A 17,561-nucleotide genomic window follows, 5' to 3' on the forward strand; every position below is an offset into this window, starting at 1 on the left:
GCCAAGCCCGGCGGAGTCAGGATGCTGCAGGGCAACCTCTCAGTGATGTCACAGGACCACATGTGCTTCTATGGCATTGGGTCGTCATGGACGTTGAACTTATGACACTCTGGTGTCAGCGAAGTCGGGCACGATTAGCCGCTGCAGCGACGCGAGGCCAACAGAGTCATCGGACTTCTACGAGGTCCACAGCCTCAGGAAAGGTGGCATTGTGGTTCCAGGGTAGTGGCTTCAGCTTACAGGTTCATCAGATCCATCACATCCAGCAAGGTCCGTGGACTCTGGGCAAGCGGCATCACGGTTCTGGGAAGCAGCATCCTTTGTGAAATTGCATGGTGCCATCCGGTGTCGTTAGACTGGTTTTTCTCCAGGAATTCACTTCCAGGGGTCCAGGAACTGGAATGCCACCCTCTGGCAAGCTAGAGATCACAGCAAGTAGACTCAGATCTGGTTGGTGAAGACCTTGCTGTCCCTGAGGTTTCAAAACAGGAGGCAAACTCTACTCCAAGCCCTTGGAGTCATTGCTCAAGTAGGAATGCAACAAAGACCAGTCTCTGTCCCCTTGCTAAGGTAGATGCAGCAACTGCAGGATAGCCCAACACAGCACAGTCACAGGCCAGGGCAGCACTTCTCCACAGCTCTTCAGCTCTTCTCCAGGCAGAGGTTCCTCTTGAATCCTTGAAGTAATCTAAAGCCTGGGGTTTGGGGTCTTCTTCTTATACCCCTTTCTGCCTTTGAAGTTGGCAAACTTCAAAGCAAAGTCTCAAGTGTCTGTAAGATGCTTTCTTGTCCAGGCTAGGCCCCAGCCACAGACCAGGATGTTGGAGACTGAATTGTGTGAGAGCAGGCACAGCCCATTCAGGTGTGAGTGAACACTACTCCCCTCCAGCCCAGGTGGCTCATCAGGTTATGTGGGTGGTACACCCCAGACCCCTTTGTGTCACTGTCTAGAGAGAGGTGCAAACAGCCCAACTGTTAAACTGACCCAGACAGGGAATCCACAAACAGGCAGAGCCACAGAATGGTTTAGCAACAAAATACCTTCTTTCTAAAAGTGGCATTTTCAAACACACAATCTAAAAACCAACTTCACTGAAAGATGTATTTTTAAATTGTGAGCTCAGAGATCCTAAACTCCATATTTCTATCTGCTCCCAAAGGGAATCTGCACTTTAATCACATTTAAAGGCAGCCCCTATGTTAACCTATGAGAGGGATAGGCCTTACAACAGTGAAAAACAAATTTAGCAGTATTTCAATGTCAGGATATGTAAAACACATAAGTACATGCCCTACCTTTTACATACATTGCACCCTGCCCCTGGGGCTATCTAGAGCCTGCCTTAGGGGTGCCTTACATGTATAAAAAAAGGGAACGTTTAGGCCAGACAAGTGGGTACACTTGCCAAGACGAATTGGCAGTGTAAGACTGCACACACTGACACTGCAGTGGCAAGTCAGAGACATGTTTACAGAGCTACTTATGTGGGTGGCACAATCGGTGCCGCAGGCATACTAGTAGCATTTGGTTTACAAGCCCTGGGCACCTCTAGTGCACTGTACTAGGGACTTACTAGTAAATCAAATATTCCAATTATGGAAAGCCAATTACATATACATTTTACATAGGAACACTCGAACTTTAGCACTGGATAGAAGTGGTAAAGTGCCCAGAGCAACAAAAACATCAAAAACAGAGCCAGCACACATCAACAACCTGAGAAACAGAGGCAAAATGTTGGGGGAGACCACGTCAAGTATGCCAAGTCTAACAGTACTGGACCCTTCTTGTCAGAAGTGTTGCTTTGCAACTCGGGATCCAGGACTAGGGGGGGCAATAGATGGTAGACACTGAGCTAGCTACATAGGTTGATGGGTGAATGGCTGCCTGTGATATTGAGGAAACCAAGCTGGAAGGTGAAGTTGTGGGCACAGTGAAAATCACTTTTGCGCTCTGACTCTTTTGCCCAGATGGGCCAGAACCGTTCTCCACATCCAGACATTCAAGAGTGTCTTCTTCTTTTCTGAAGCCTTCATTCAGGGGAGTAGTGGCAGGCTGTTCTGTGGCCTTGGTGTGCCCATCGGCAGCTCCAACGGTTGATTTAAAATGTACAATGTTACTGGTTGTATTGTGACATCTACCTCCAACAGTTTTGAGTTACAGTAAGCAGAGACTTTGTATAAAGTTAAGTTACAGTTAATCCTATTGTGGCAAGTAACCATGGTATTGGGTGTGTTGACATGACATGTGTGAAGCATGCCCCCTTATTTTGACTCAAGCAGCTGCCGCAATGAGCCGATCATTTGCGTTTGAAAGGATGGCCTGAAAATGACATCTTGCCACCAGTGCAGGAAAAACAGTGGCTAAGCAAGATATGGCTTAGCCCAATTTGAGGCCTAGTTGAGTCTGATGCAGGCAAATCCAGGGCTTTGTTGTATATGTGACTGGATTCATTATGTGCCTAGTGCAGTGTGAATGTGCCTGCTACCAAAACTAATCTGATTATGCATCTTGAGGCCTTATGAATACTTTTTGTACACACTGGGTAAGGTGTCATTCCTGTCCTCAAATATTTCATATTGGGTTCACAAGTCAAGATGGAGCTATGTTGATAGATACATCTCTGAATTTGGTATGACCTGTGCTTGATCACTCCCAGGTGAGTATACTTAATTTGAGAGTTGACAAACAAGGGTATTTGGACAAGTGGCCACTGTGTTGGTGCTTGGAGTAAGAGTAACAGGGCCTATTGGGCTTTACAGTCAGGTCACTCCCTCTCCTTCCCAACACTTAGCACATTGTATCCTCCCAGGTGAGTACACTTCAATTGAGGGTTAAGGATCAGGGGTCTTTGGACAAGTGAGCACTTATCTGGTGTTTGGAGTTAGAGAAACAGTGCCTCCCGGGAGTTGCAGTCAGGTCAGGTCTTCTACGTCACACATTTGACAAATAGTATCCTTCCAGGTGAGTGAACACATTTCATTTCAGAGTTAACTAACAGGTGTATTTGGGCAAGTGAACACTGTTCTGCTGTTTGTAGGTAGAGACACAAGGCCTCCTGGGGGGTTGCAGTCATGTCACTCTCTCTATTACACACAATATACAAATTTTATCCTCCCAGGTGCGTACACTTCAATTGAGAGTTGAGGAATAGGGGTATTTGGACAAGTCAACACTGGGCTGTGGTTTGGAGTTAGAGAAACAGTGCCTCCTTGGAGTTGCAGCCAGGTAATTCTTTCTACTACAAACACTATAAATGTTGGATATTACATATTCATATGCAGACTGCATTTAGGTTTGGGCATACATTTACCTGTTGAGACATACCATGAGTCCTGGTATTATTCTTGCATATTGAAAGACTTACAGGCTCCATTTGGACCTTAGTAGCTGTGATGTTGAGTCCAACAATACAGACTGACAGTGTTTACACTCAAATACTCTGGATATTGAATGTTGGTGGGGTACATGAACAAAACAGCGGCACAAGGTGCGCTGTGAGCATGCATGACGTGGCATTTTGGTGACATTTTCTGTGTTTTGACTTACCAGACTCCACATGCCCAGGTATTCCTGTCAAGTCTTCAGGATGCAGGATGGCCAAGACCTTCTCCTCCCAGGCTGATTCCAACCTGCACCGCCGTCAGCCTGTTGAAAACATTGTTCCCGGTGGAGACGGCGGTCGTTTGGCAGTCCAACTGCCAAACTCTTAAAATGGCAGTTGGACTGCCAAACCTGCAGCGGTCATGACTGTTTCCCCGTGTCTGGTGGTCTGTTGACCACCAGACTGGTAATGAGGCCTTCTGACTTACATCTGTCTGCCTCATTATCTTGACTGTAACTCTCTTGTTTCCCTTCTTTAGATTGGATAATATTCTCCTCAATAAATAAAATATGCCTTGGTTTGAGTGCTTTTCTACTTCTTTGATTCATTCCAAGTTGTCTTTCTCTCTTGTTCTTCTTAACACCATTCAGTTCAACCGATCCCTCTGTTCTTTCTTTATTGCTTCCCTCCTTTTTAGGGTTGAGCCTATGTTGCATGCGCTTGCGCATGCGTATCCCTAGCGAGACGCTTTAGGAATTAGAAAAGGGCTCAGAGCCCCATCCACGTCACGTCAGTGTCTTTCATTGGATCGTGGGCTTGCCTGTTAAAATCAGCTTGCTTTCATTAGTGGAAGGCATGCATACGTCATGCCTTTTCCGGTGGTTAGCCCTCCTCGAGCGCAGCGACCAAGTATGGAAACATGCGAGGCTCGATGTTTCCCATCAGGTTTGTGGACTACTTTTTATCTTTTGTTTGCATCACGATCTCGCTTGGCAGAAGTCAAGCGCTTTGCATAACATCGACCCTGTTACAGTTCACTCGTTATGAAACCTATTGGCAAAATTGCCGTTAAAGTAAAAGTTAATTGCACTTTTGCCGATAGGTTTCATTACGAGTGAACTGTAGCAGCGCGATCGTGCTGTTTTTTTCTTTTTAATTTGAGTGCTCTGTGGGTGCCTTGTCCATAGCTGACTGCGATAAAGGGTTCATTAGTTATATGTAGCTGCTCGTTGTTGGGCCACAGTTGTAGGAGTCATACAAAGTGCTTGCGTAAGGCAAAAACTCATCTCCGTTTAATAGGTTGCCGTCAACGTAGATCGTTTTCCGGCATTTGATTTCTTCATTATAGCATGTATGCAATTCATACTGATACCGCTGTGCTTCATTGGGAAATCATCTCGGTCGAAATAGCAACCGCTGAAATTCAATTTACTTCAGATAATCTGGTGTCAGCTTTGGAGATGTTTGTGGTCTAAAAATGACACACGCCACTCATGTCTCTGCTGATACCTCGACTGAATGTTTTCTTAGTATTCACAGTATTAAATACTATACAAGGGATGTGCTTGTTTAGCCTACAACTGTTATATACCTTCCACAACAGGAAGCACACAGTGATAGCACATTTTAGTCAGTCAATTCCTTTACTGTTTCAGCTTAAAAGCAATACAATAATTAAAAACATTAAAAACAATATACAGTACACAACTATTAAAATGGCTTACGTTCTCTACATAGAGGACTTTACAGTAACAAATATGTTCAATCATTTGGCGTTCATGACCATGGTGGTCATTCTGACCCTGGCGGTCTTTGACCGCCAGGGCGGAGGACCGCGGGAGCACCGCCGACAGGCCGGCGGTGCTCCAATGGGGATTCCGACCGCGGCGGTAAAGCCGCGGTCGGACCGGCACCACTGGCGGGGTCCCGCCAGTGTACCGCGGCCCCATTGAATCCTCCGCGGCGGCGCAGCTTGCTGCACCGCCGCGGGGATTCCGACCCCCACTACCGCCATCCAGATCCCGGCGGTCGGACCGCCGAGATCCGGATGGCGGTAGGGGGGGTCGCGGGGCCCCTGGGGGCCCCTGCAGTGCCCATGCCACTGGCATGGGCATTGCAAGGGCCCCCGTAAGAGGGCCCCTACATGTATTTCACTGTCTGCTGCGCAGACAGTGAAATACGCGACGGGTGCAACTGCACCCGTCGCACAGCTTCCACTCCGCCGGCTCGATTCCGAGCCGGCTTCATCGTGGAAGCCTCTTTCCCGCTGGGCTGGCTGGCGGTCTGAAGGCGACCGCCCGCCAGCCCAGCGGGAAAGTCAGAATTACCGCCGCGGTCTTTCGACCGCGGAACGGTAACCTGACGGCGGGACTTTGGCGGGCGGCCTCCGCCGCCCGCCAAGGTCAGAATGAGGGCCCATATATTTAGTAATCAAGATGTGACATAAATCACCAAGTTCTTTTCTAAGCTAAACATTTGAAACCCCCTTAGCAAAGAATGCATCAATAGGTCTATTACAGGAAATTATAAAGTCATCTAGATCCAAAAGGAAGGAAACATTTTACTGGCCGAGTTGGGTTGACTCAAAATATGGACTAGTGGACAAATTTGGACAATGTTGATGAGTAAACTGAGAATGGAGGAGCCCAATACTCAACACTACTAGTCTCCAGATCACATCCCAATTTCCTTGGTGCACCCACCCAACTTCCCATGTCTGATCTTTCCTTTTTAGATTGAGTATGCAAGTGCTCTGATGTGTTGTAATCTATCTGCGGGCTTTTAACCATGCCCACCCATCACTATCACTCATTCATGGGCTTGCCTTTCAAAAATCATTTGTTATCATTGGTAAATGCTTTACCTTTGTCCCTCCTTGGGGCAGTTTTGTTACCTCCTTGGCCATCGACCCTGTTACACGGATAATTGCACGTTTGCCGATACGCTTAACTGCAAGCAAACTTCTTTTTTCTTTTTGTGTCTCTCCTTCACGCTCATGCTCATGGGGGCCGTGGCGTTTTGAATCGGCTTGCTTATGTCAACTGTTTTACTTTTCATTTTCAATTTATGTGGCAAGAAAAGTCCAGTTAGGAATTTACAATACTAATAACTCTAACTTGAGCAAATGTGAGACCCATTGCATTGCAAATGCTTGTTTATCTTGGTATTACCACATTCTTGGTTCTCCTCCATTGTATCAAACCACCTTATTCTGCATCAGCAGTGATCGATCATTTTAATATTTACTTTTTCTTTCTGGTGTTGTGCAAGACCCTGTTCTCGTCCTTTTATTTCTTCTTTCAGTTTCAGTCATCTCTATCTTTGGGCATTTTTGTAATTTCTACACTGGAAGCTCACAAAAACACTTAACCTTTTTCTTATGGCTTACATCATACGTTCCTCAACTCTGTAAGAGACAGGCTCAATTCTATTATTTCTCATTCCCTCCATTTTAATTGTAAGGAGTGTAAAATCCGTTCTTTTCCACCTTTTCCTTATGACGATTCTCCCAGTCATGTGTTATTTTCCCTGCCAATTTTCTTTCTTTCCCTTCTGCCATCAGTATTCTTCGAGTACCATTCGATTAATCTCTCTTCTTACGCAGGTACAGTCCAAGATTCCAGCACATGCAGTTATCAATTCTACAGCACCTGAAAAACGTAACTCTTTATGAACTTTTCAAGCGTCTAAAATTCTCATTGTTTATTTTTGTTTTATAGTCTAATATCATGCACCCCACGCTTATTGAATCAGACATAGTCACCGAACCGAGGAGAGAACCAAAAGGCATTGCCCATAATAGACCATCAGAAGACGAATCATACACAAGTCCACAAGGACAAAGTCTGAAACGTGTGGGACGTCACCTGACTTGTGAAAACATTGGAGGGCATACAAATGTCCTATAAAATGACAATAAGATTAATATAACATGACGGACTGCACTTCATTTCAATCTCCCTCACTATGCTCTCGCTTGATTTTCAGCTCTACTTAGAGAGTAACTGTCTTCTTCACTACTGTGATATCCTAGTTTGTCTTTTTGTTGTATTATTATGTTTCTTGTACACTTTGGCTTGAAAAAATTCTGAATGAAATAAAATGTAGGCAATTCAGACAAATAAGCACTTTTTCAAGAATGGATTTGCTGGTCTTCATGGCACACGGTTGAACTCTCATCTTGCGACTCTCACACGAGGTGTGTTCATTTTTTTGGTTTCGCATTTCAGTTAACCTTATTTAACCTTATTTTATGAGGTGGAAAGAGTCCTTTGAAGAAAAACGTTTTCCAATTAGTCCTAATAAAATGTTGGAGTCAGCAAGTCAGAAAAGTGCCAAAAGCGTTTTGGACTGAGAATATGATTGTCGGAGATCCGTGCCATTTCCCCTAATGTATTCAACCTGTTGCCATTTTTTCCGACAGGGCACATGCCATTCAAATACCAATGTACGGAGGGCCACTTTCTTGCGGTTTGCCTCTCTTTTCTGTTGTGAAAGGGATCACATTTCATGTAGATTTGCACTGGGGTCTTTCAGGTCCATAAATCCAATCAGGCAATGATGTGGGCATCTTTTTTCTAAACCTAAAAGAATGGGCGACTTCAGTGAATACGCTGTGGGACAGGCCCCTTGCTAGCTAAGGGTTTAACTTTCCAAAGAGCCTTAAAGAGAAGCATTCGGGAATGACTTCCTTATTCAATCAGTATGATCTCTTCTGTCTTGTTAGAGAAATAAAAACTGATTTGAACTCTGTTAGCCACTGTTGGAAATTACTATCGCTTGTGCGGTTATACCCCATTTTTTGGCCTTTTTCTGCTGAACCCATTTTTGCTGACCATAGGACTCTGCACACTTTACTCCGGCTAACCCGCAGTAAAGGCCTTGTGCTCTCCTCCCTAAACATCAAAGAACTGGCATAACCCTAATTGGCTTTTTTTTTACTTGTTTACTTGTAAGACTGCAGTATATGGCACATATACCCTGGACCTGTCAATTAAATGCTACTAGTGGGCTGCACCATTCATTGTACCACCAATCAAGGTAGCACTGTACAACATGCTTCTATACCTGCCATTGCATCCTGGGAGTGCAGTTTTAAAACTGCCATTTCAACTTGCCAAAATAAACCTTTTACCAAGCCTTAACCTTCCTTTTTGATACTTATACATCATCCCTAATTTGGCCTTATAAGTTTGTTAGCGCATTGGTCCTTAACAAGTAAATTTACAAGGTGACTCGTATAGGTCGATGAAACTTTTGATTCGCATGGAGTATCCTAGATATGATGTGATCAATGTTCTCGGTAATCAATGCACACAATTCAATAACAATTTAGACAAATCATTAATTAATAATCAATAAAAGAAATAAGCATCGCACCATGATCTTTCAGTCATGAATAACCACACCTCAATACGTTTTAGTAATTTTATTTCCCTTTGTTATAATACTAAATCATGAGATTAATTCAAACTCAATTCAATTCAAATAAAACATAATCCATTATTTAGAAGACGCCAAAAACAATATCTAATCAAAGCTAGCATCAGAGTTTATTCTAAAGCATTAACACAAGTCAATAAAAGAACCAAAGGCAATAAATCATCTCTAGTTTTCCAGTTCAGAAAAATAGTCCAACAACCATTTGTCTCTATAATCTGTCAGTCGTCATGTAAGGAAACTTCATCTAATCCAGATTGGCATCAGCATGTGGGACTTGCAAAACAATTTAGAAACAAGAATTTAGGAAACATCTATCTAAGAATACTATTTAGACAGTGCAGTTGGTACCTAGAAAGAAAAGGCACAAAAATAGAATTCAGTCACATTGTTATATCTACCTATCCCCGGTATGGGTCAGCAACAGAGTCGGTCTTCATCCTCAGGTCATCAGTCGATCCGCATCAGATTCAGGCTCTCAGTCAGAGAGTATGAGCCCAATGACAGAATCTCGAATCTCTTCTCCCCAGTATCGCATCACAATTTCGGGGTATGGTCTGCTCCCCTAACATTTGACTTCTCTTCCCTCTGTCACGTTGTTATATCAAAGTCACCCAGACTATCCCCTAATTTCCAATTGGTCAATTAATCGTACATTATTATCCTACCCAATAGAGTCCGTAAATCAAATCTATGATTTCTAATATTTCACAGTTCACATATCGTTGATTGGTTCGCCTTACAGTGTTTTCATCATCCGGCTCGTCAGGTATCGAAAATGTTGCACCTTCTTCTCGAGTCAGTGTCTTCATTATTCGGATCCTACACATTACACACTATTAGATGCATTGCTATAGACATCATCTCCTGTCCGTCGGTTGTCATAGAAAGCGTCAACTAGGCATTTTATTAAAACAATAAGCAGTTCACGGGTAGTTCATTTTGTCAGCCTTTTCCATTATACGTTAGAAATACAGATCCTGCGTGAGGCCTGGCAAGACTAGGCCAAGACACTCACTAAGTTAAGGCCTACAGTTATTGCACAACATAGGTTATAACTCTTAATATGACATATTACTACATTAATCTAATACATTTTCAATATTTCATGTATGTTAATCATTCATTTAGTACATTTCGCAAATACTGGTGGCCATTCTCCAAGGTCACAATTTAGAACGTGCACATTATATTTCTACGTTATTCATTTTCTACATTATTCATTATTCAAAATACATAAACATTCATTAATAATTTCTAATTAAGATATTTGCGTTAACAAGTCCATAGGCCAGGGTGCACGGTACTTACAAAGAAGAGGAAACATATTTAAGATTTTACATGTTTTGCCTGTGAAAAACCTCCAAAGATGCTTTTCACTGTGAGAAAGCTGCTTATGCAGAAGGTTAACCTGGGTTTACACTTTTACTTTTAACAAGGACCAAATTCAGTTTGGGAGTGACTAGAAAAATGGTTCATGGAATCATTTTAATATTAATTTCTCATCAAACTTAATGGTCAAGTCAGATTTTATATTAACATTCTTGGAAATTACACTTTATAAGGTCTCTTTTTCCTGCCTAAGAGCAAAAAGGTTCCCTACCAGTGTCCAGCGGTCACCTGGCTCCTGATGGCTTCCCTTTGATGAGGTGTGTATTGCCCCAAGACAGTTAGCACAGAGCCCTGGGAGTGAGATGGTGCTCCTGACTTTACAGGAAGGCCTAGTTAGCTTCACGCTGTCCCGTCCTCTGCTTCAAAGGATGCCCCCCATGTCACTGGCAGATGATACTCACACTCAGGCCTTCCTCCCTTTGTCTCTGTATTCAGATTAATAGTGAGTGTGAGTAAAGGAACTGTCCAGAAATGGTTAAGTGGTCGCACTGGGCATAAATGTGGACCCTCACAGACCTCTCCTCAGAACACACTTGGACCTATGAAGAAGCAGAAGAAGGACTTCCCAGCTCTCTCAAGAACATGAAGGAACACTAGACATGCTTCCCTTTAACCCCAGACACCAAAAATGACTTCAAGTGTCAGTAGTTTGATCTCTTGTTAGAGCTACAGGAAAGAAAGTAACAAGCTTCTGGAGCAACTGATCAGTCACCAGTGCCAACTGGACCATCTCTGGATTCTTCTGCTGGTCTCTGTCGGAGTGTGCCCTAAACCCCAAGTGATGCATCCCAGGTCCTGGACCAGTGGCTGATGTTAGTATACCCTTCTCCTGTCCCTCACTGCAAGATCTGGACATGGAAGCTTTTTGCCAACTTCCTGCCTGGAGAACTGACAGAGACCGGGATCGCTGTCAAAGGTGTCAACATCAAATCGCCATCTTGCTTGTTTGCCCCGTTACGGATCTGACTCTCTCAAATTCGTTTACATTCAAACAGAGAAGGCTTCATCAAAACCAAGCCAAAGCAGGTCGATATTGAGGCCTTCCTGAGCAGGGACTATGGGCTCTACCTGCTTGAAGAATTTCACGTCTTCATCAATGACTGAACAAGGCCCATCATTAGCAACCCACTGTCGTCAATTGCTGCTTCGGAACCAGCTTGCCCCTCTGACAGACTCATCAACCACTTCTTTTTTCCATAAAAGTTTCAAAGTCAGAAGGAAAACCTTCCACTGGCATGAACTTAGTTCCTGCATCCGACACACGCTCCATCTCAGTAGGCCTTAACATTTGACTTCGACCCAGTCTGGCGCAACCAGGTAACCACGGTTGGCACTTTGTACTATTTGGCGCTGTTTTTTAATTCAGACTTTAAAAAAATTCACTTCTCTGGTTCTATTAATTGGATTTTTGTCATTTTGATGTCCTTTTATTTATTGAAAATTTCTATTTCTCTAAATTGATTTGAGACTTTTTCTGGTGTTGTGTTTTCACTTTATTGCTGTTTGAGTATTGCAAAAATACTTTACGCATTGCAGAAAAGTTAAGCATGACAGCTTTGTGCCAAGCTATCAGCAGGTTAATCACAGGTTTATTTAGTCACTTTACTGATTCACCCCGATAAGGATTGGGATCATTATTTGAAGTGGTTCCTCATCTCATCTACTAATATTTGAATTTCTTACAGCCACATGCCAGAAAGATGTAAAACCAGTGGTTGCTAGAGATAGTGCCCAGGTGTGTCTAGTCATGAACGAACGAAAAGGAGGGCTTTGTCAACTTCAAATACTTATAGACGTGCCTTCTGGTGACGGCGGTAGGGGCGGGACGAGCCCCCTTTCAAAACTTTTGCACGCCCGCTTCCTGGCGGGACGCGCCTTCTGGTGACGGCGGTAGGGGCGGGACGAGCCCTCTTTCAAAACTTTTGCGCACCCGCTTCCTGGCGGGACGCGCCTTCTGGTGACGCCGGTAGGGGCGGGACGAGCCCCCTTTCAAAACTTTTGCGCGCCCGCTTTGCGGGACGTGCGCGGGACGTGCCCGGGCAAAGCCCGGGCCAAGGACGGGCCCGTCCGGCGACCGGAGGAGGCTGGGCTGGGCCACACTACTTTCCTCTTGGCACTGGGATCGGTGACAAGCGGTTGAACCCATCGTTGTCGTGAGGATAACACTCCCCTATAGGTGAGCAGTATTTGCGCCTTTCTGACGTTCTAGTTTTTCCTACAAGGCCCCAGTGGGGTGGAAACAGGGTGGGAACAGAGGAGGCAAAGTGCCTATAGCAATAGGCTGATCAAAATACCTGCTGAACAAAAAGAGTCCAAATAGCCACGATGGGCAGACGAAAGGGGGGGGGTGCCCCTGGAAAAGGCTGGTAACAACAAGACCCTAGATGGATTTCTCCAAAAAGCGGTTGGAGCATTAGAAAAGGAAATTGAAATGGTGGAGCGCCGTCTAACTGCCCCCCCACTGACAGGAGCTAATTGCCTATCCCTATCCCCACCCCAAACTCTAACACAATTCCTCCATCCACCCGATTTACAGCCTGCCCCGGCTATCTCACCACTAATCACCCAAGAGTCTATTGAGGAGACCCAGGAAAATGCCACACAGCCATCAGGACTTATGCAGTCACTTCTAGATAGCCCTGCACCCAAGCCAGAGCATAACACATAGGGTAAAAGAAAACGAGGTGAGGTAAATCTAAGGAACAAACGGGCCCGCATCTTGAGCTCCCCCAATCATGGCGCACCAATTCGGAACAAGGACTATATATTAGCTCATGCATCCATCGATGATCGTCCAGCAATTGATTATATAATCGAACACATAAAAGATGAGCTTTCCAAAAGGCTACACCCTATAACAACCCGTTTACAAGCCATTGAGGAGAAACTACAAGGTTTTATCAAGTCCAAGCAGACGATCACCCCTCTCTCACCGGACTTGCAGTATTCCCACTGAATTCCCCCCTCAGGCCTACCAGGCAATAGTGCCAGTAGCCTCCCCTACCATTGGGTATGAACCACAACTCTTCAGTGAACTGCCCGGATCCTTTGTATCAACCAGTGAGGGCTCCAACTGTTAGGCTGGCTAACATCTCAAAAGTCAAGTGTTCTAAGACTGCCACTGCCTTTCCGAGGGGGAATGGAGGAGCTGCTTCTTCTAATACTATGGGTACTAAATCCTACAAAGATACTCCTGATCAGAACTACTCACCAACAGATCAGATGTATAGGGACCAAGGAACCAATCTGAGAACTTTACATCTACCACCGGAAGCCTGCCCATACGTTCTTGTTATCACGAGTATCCCCAAACTCAAAATCAATATTCCAGAATCATTCACAGAACTGAAAAATAAGGTCATTCATTGGTTGCATAGTAACACCAGATTTGCATTCCATATGGTACCCTCAATATTAATGGTGAGGAGGGTGGGTTGGGTGGGTCCACTTAAGAACCCCGGCACAGGGGATTGTATTGTTGTCAATTTTGATTCACCCACCCTTGTTCAACAGCTCTCTTTGAATGTGTGCAAACCTAATCCTCTAGGGGGAGAAGTATCTCTGTGTAGACTCCAGGCTTTCTACCCTCATAAAGTTTCACCAGCTACGAAGGGGGCACTAATGCCACCTAGAGGTTCTACTAGTTCCCAGATGCAGCTTGTCTCCCAATCAGGACATAGCTCCTTTTCACCATCTCCATCTGAAATCGATTGACTAAAAATCAGCCCCGCGCATGGCCCACCCAAGCCTCAAGGAACTAGAAATTGGGACAAAGATTATCCGATAGCCGGAACTACTGAAACACAAGAAATAGGATTAGGCAGTCCTGAGGCTGATCAGATTTTTACCATAGATATCAGAGGCTCCACACTAATCCTCTCACCAGCCCAGAAAGAACTCTCTAGGATGAATAACAGTCCCCCTCTTTCCCTCTGTGATCAGAGCATGGAGATCTGTACTTGGGGAGCAAGTAAGAAGGGTAAGGCGCATGAGATCAACCCAGCCCCAGATTTAACAGGTCCCAGTAACCGCGGGTCCACTCCACCTGTTTGGGCATTCGAACTGACTATGCCAGGCCCGACCCAAATGGGGCGAGTAACATCGTGGGTGATAAAGCAGCGGAAAATCTAACTGAGGCTAGTTTAGCTATGATTGAAAGGGGTATCAAACCTCCCCATGGCATTTCATTTGCAAGAGGGCACCCTACGGCCAAAGTCTCCCAAGATAAAATAGACGGCTTAGACACAGTTCTTAGTTGGAACATTGCAGGGCTGGAGAATAAAATGAGTATCCCTGAATGGGGCAAATTTATAGATGAACACAAAATATGCCTTTTTCAAGAAACATGGGCTGCGGGCTGCTCATATGGCTTAGCTGCTCCCTCAAATGCCGGGTTGAAACACTAGATATGGGCTGTCCCGATCTGATGTGTTTATCAATACCATCCCTTAAGGAGAAACCACTCCTAATAATCAACATCTATAACAGGAGCCTGGGTAGCAAATATGAGTCAGACGCTTTGACTATTTTGGATAGTTTTCTTTCCTGTAAAACCTTCTCCCATTTTATTCTTATCGCAGGGGATTTTAATGTTACCTTCGAGCCCTATTCGTTGGCCCAGGAACTATATAAAGAAGAGGATGCTTATTGGGGTATCCCCCAACTGGTGTCAAGCAAAAGACCGAGAATGAACAGATTAACACATCAAGTCGTGGACATCACACTGGCACATGGTCTTCGGGCCTGTAACGGTCGTTCCCGCTCGGACTTTGACCTTCATCCTACTTTTAGGCGTGGAACCCAGAAGAGCCAGATAGATTATATTTTGCTTGATATTCGGTTGTGGGGTCACATGGCTGACATGAAGATTGTAGAACATGAGGAAAGTGATCATGAGCCACTGATTTTATCGGTTAGGAGTTTATTACCTCTACTTGAAGCCCCTTGCCCCAAGATTCATGAGCAGCAGCTCGCACTGACAAACAATAGACGAAATGTCAAATGGGAATTTGTAAGCACTGACACAGGTACTATGATATCCGTGTATAGCCAGTTGGCTGACCATATGGAGCGTATGCCCCTGCTTTTAGAAGATGGCGAAGGGCTTATAGCAGCCCATACACAACTGTTTAATTCTTTAAAATATCTTTTCACCAAAGAGATTGCCAGCGAAGCAAAAAAGAAGTGTAATGCAAGGTGGTTTAGTGCTGCATGCAGGGAAGCACAGCACAAACTATTGAGAGCTCTAGGAGGGGGCCAGACAGAGCATATAAGGCAAGCAAGGAAAGACTACAAACAGGAACTAAGTAGAGACCGCAGGAGATGGGATGAACTCAGATGGGCTTCTCTTCTGGAGTCTGCAAAAGCTAATGATACCTCGAAATTCTGGAAACTGGTGGCAGATGCCAGTGAAGAACCTAATCGTTTGCCTGGTGCCTCAATACTCCCGGTAGAGTGGACAGATCACTTTGGCCGATTATATTCAGGGAATACAGGTGTTACTGCCAGGTAATTGAACCATATTATGACCTCTGAGACCTTCCCAATCAAATTCACCCTGGCAGAAACCAAGGCTGCGATTGCCTCACTGAAATGGGGAAAGGCCCCCGGCCTGGATAAAATCCCAGGTGACCTGTACAAGACAAGTCCAGATATATGGGCCCCATACCTGAACTTGGTCTCTAATGCAGTAGCTGCAGGAGCGCCTGTCCCGAGCTCCTGGAAGGGAGCGGAGATAGTTCCCATCTTCAAGAAAGGCAGCCCCTCTGACCCTGCCAACTACTGTCCTATCTCCTTACTTGATCATTTTCAAAACATTTTTGCAAAGCAAGTCTTGTTTCATCTTGAAGAATGGATTCTAGAAACCAATGCCATTTCCAATTTGCAAGCAGGGTTTAGGCCAGCAGTCAGTACCATAGATCAAGTCTTAAGATTCCTAACAATCAAATGGAAGACAGTGGAAGCAGGAGGGGGTAACCTGTTTGTGGTCTTCATTGACCTTAGAGCCGCATTTGATCTGGTCCCAGGAACCAGCTATGGTTGACATTAGCCAACATGGGCATCCCAAATGGTCTCTTGAAAATTATGGCCCGACTACACGAGAACACTTATGCACGAATTAGGAGTAGTAAGGATGGCGATTTAACAGATCCAGTTGCCATTGAAAGAGGAGTCAGACAGGGCTGTGTCCTAGCCCCTACCCTTTTCCTCCTATATATAAACAATTGCATTAACTATTTAGCAAACTGCACCAATGACTCCCCTAAGTTGGCCGGGAATAAAGTGCCATGCCTGCTCTATGCGGATGACACTATCTTGCTGGCCAAAACACCCATGGGAATCCAAAATCTGGTTAATCAGTTCTGTGTATTTTGCAGAGATTACGGGCTGGATATCAATGCTAAGAAAACAAAACTCATGATATATAGTGCCCCGAAAAAGAAGTTAAAAGCAAATATAATGATGGATTCAGTCCTTTTGGAAACGGTAACAGAGTACGATAACCTGGGCATTAGATTATCAGATAAGGGCAGCTGGGATGCAGCCATAAGGAAAGGGGCACTCATTATCAGCCAAAGAAGTGGAGTGCTAGAACGAAAGGCTAATACTGCAGTAAGCCCCCCTCTGATCCCTATTTCTGAAATCTACAAAGTCCAAATCCGTGCTGCCGCCCTGTACGGAGCGGAACTCTGGGGTTCATACAGACAACTGGACACCCTCCAAACTAAAGAAAACAATTTCTTCAGACACATATCAAGGCTAGGGAAGGGCACGCCGATGCTTCCCCTGAGATTAGACCTGGGTAAAAATAGCATCAAAGATACAGCACGCTTAAGGCCACTTCTGTACTGGGTTCGACTATGGAAAACGGAAGAACTCGAGCCCTTTAGGACAGCAATCAAAGACCTTATACCACCTTCTCAGGGATAGTAAAAAGTTCGCTGGTTGAGGGAGATGAAATCAGCCTGGGTTAAGCTGGGCTTTCCCCACTATTGGGAAAATCCTGACATGATTCCTGCTAACGCCAGATTGCTGATTAAAGAACGATACTGGGGGAAAATCTACGAGGAGTCCTTTTATTGTAATGGGCCAGGTCGGCTGACAGCAGAGTTTCTGCTGGTCAAGCACGAACCCCGGCCCGAAAACTTCCTGGATCTCCCCATACCAGCATGTGCCCGAACCTTATTCCTTCAGTTCAGATACGGAACATTAGCAGTTAACAGCTTTACGGCCCGTTTGCCGACCAATAGTCCTAGGTCTGATAAATGCATAAACTGCCATTCTTGCAAGGAAACTCCGGAGCATGTCCTATTTTTTTGCCCCTTGTATAAATGCCCTAGAGGAAAGTGGATTATTCCCTTGTGCAAAGTATTGTTATTACAAAACCGAATCAGTGCTTACAGA

This window comes from Pleurodeles waltl, chromosome 10 (genome assembly GCF_031143425.1).
Source record: "Pleurodeles waltl isolate 20211129_DDA chromosome 10, aPleWal1.hap1.20221129, whole genome shotgun sequence".
Classification (NCBI taxonomy): domain Eukaryota; kingdom Metazoa; phylum Chordata; class Amphibia; order Caudata; family Salamandridae; genus Pleurodeles; species Pleurodeles waltl.